The following is a 2,270-nucleotide window of genomic DNA, read 5'->3' on the forward strand; positions in this document are numbered from 1 at the left end:
TGAGGATTCTCCATACTTCCTTCCAAAAAGGTCGCATTAGTTTGCAATCTCACCAGCAATGTAGCAGTGTTCCCTTGTCTCCACATCCATGCCAGCATCTGCAGTTTTTTTGTTTGTTTGTTTGAGACAGAATCTCACTATGTTGCCCTTAGTAGAGTGCTGTAGAGTCACAGCTCACAGCAAACTCAAACTCTTGGGCTGAAGTAATTCTCTTGCCTTAGCCTCCCAAGTAGCTGGGACTACAGGTGCCAACCACAACACCCGGCTATTTTCTGGTTGTAGTTGTCATTGTTGTTTTTAGCAGGCCCGGGCCAGGTTCAAACACATCCACCCTGGTGTATGTGGGCAGTGAGCCGAGCATCTGCTGTTTTGAGATTTTTTGATGTGGGACATTCTCACCAGGGTTAGGTGATACTTCAGGGTGGTTTTGATTTGCGTTTCTCTGACAATTAGGGATGATGAGCATTTTTCATATGCTTGCTAGCAATTTATCTATCTTTTTTAGAGAAAGTTCTATTCATTTCTTTTGCCCAGTGATATAAGAGATTATTGGCTCTTTTTATGCTGATTACTTTGAGTTCTCTGTAGATCCTAGTTATTAAGCTTTTGTCCGATTCATAATATGCAAATATCCTTTCCCATTGTGTAGCTTGTCTATTTGCTTTGGTTGTTGTCCCCTTTGCTGTACAGAAGCTATTCAGTTTAATTAAGTCCCATTTGTTTATTTTTTGGAAACTCTTAAATCACTACTTGGTGTCTCATATTCCTAGTACAGAGTCTGGCCCCTCCTTCAAGTCTGGGTCCAAAAACTACCCAGATTTCTCTCCACACTTTCTAAGGCCCTGACAAGACTGACCGACACTGTGTGGCAAGGAGCCAACATCTTATTTCCTGAGGCTGGATGGCTGGGAGGCCTCCTACGGGTGTCTCAGCCCATTTCCCGGCTCACAGCTGCTAAGGCAAAGTCTGCGTAAACCAGTCAGCATTAGACCGGGAAACTGCATGAGGGACATTGGAGAATTGAAACAATCCTCTTGCATCAATGTCAGGACAGAGGGGCAAATCAAGGCCCACAGGGGACCCTGGATGGGAATCTGCCTAGAGGACAGTGCCCTGGGGTAGCCTCCCACCCAGGTAAAACTAGAAACTCCAAATTATTCCTGCCTTTCAGCTTCCCCCAGAAACCCTGGAGTACTGGCCAGTATTAGCGTGTGGAGCAGCACCGAGTGGAGAGGGTTTGAATCCCCCAGCTGAACGTAGTCTTTCTGAAGGAAGTTGTTCTTTGACGGGGTCTGGTGTCATCCTGGCAAACCATGGGCCCATCTTTGTTTCCCTGCATGTTCCTTCCAGACATAACCAGAGGGAGCCTGTCTTATATTTGTGTTGAACAAATTAGTTACACCTTTTGGGTTTCCTCCTACAGGCCAGCACATCTAACATGCCTTAGGTCTCTGGAGAATGTCTCATTGGTCCCAGATCCTCTGGGAAAACACTTATTCAGGCAGCCAATGGAGGTAGGAATGAGGGCTTCCCCTCTGAAGCTTCCTGGTTGGAGTAGGGTACTTACTAAAAGGGTTCCCCCAAAAGGGTGGGAGAATATCCATGGTAAATCCAGTTCTGGATTCCTTCATTGGAAGCTAATAATCATCATGATGATACTAATAACTACCATTTATTGAGTATTATTGCCAAGCACTGAACATGGTCATTCATTCAATAAAGATCACTTCACATTATCTTAGTTTTTACAAAAACCCTTTAAGAGCTAAGAATTATTTTCTCCAGATGTAAAACTAAAGGAAGAGCATATCGTAAAAGAAACATACCCATTTTCCCTCAGCTGGCTTTTGTAGTTGTAGTGTAGTGGTACATAGATTTTTTTTTTCCTGATTCCAAAGCTCATGCTCTTGACCATTCACTCATATATTCATTCAAAAAATATTTACTGAGTGCCTGCTGTGTGCCAGGCACTCTTCTGGATGCTAGGGATGTAGGAGTGAAAAAAACACAGAACTTACGTTCTCATAGAGAGACAAACACCAGTAAATTTGTGAACTTATACAAGGTCCAACAATTCAGGTCAAGAACTCATCCTAGAAAAAGTGCTATGTACATCATTGTTGAATATCACCACGGTCACCTTCAAAGTACTTCCTTGGGAAGCCATGCAGCAACCCCAGCCCTAGTCTACCATTCAAAGTACATTTTCTAGGATGAGTTCACAAACTTAATTGTCAGACCCTAGGATGATGACAGCTCTGATGGCTATT

The sequence above is a fragment of the Otolemur garnettii genome, unplaced genomic scaffold (genome assembly GCF_000181295.1).
Source record: "Otolemur garnettii isolate 467f Iridium unplaced genomic scaffold, OtoGar3 scaffold00001, whole genome shotgun sequence".
Classification (NCBI taxonomy): domain Eukaryota; kingdom Metazoa; phylum Chordata; class Mammalia; order Primates; family Galagidae; genus Otolemur; species Otolemur garnettii.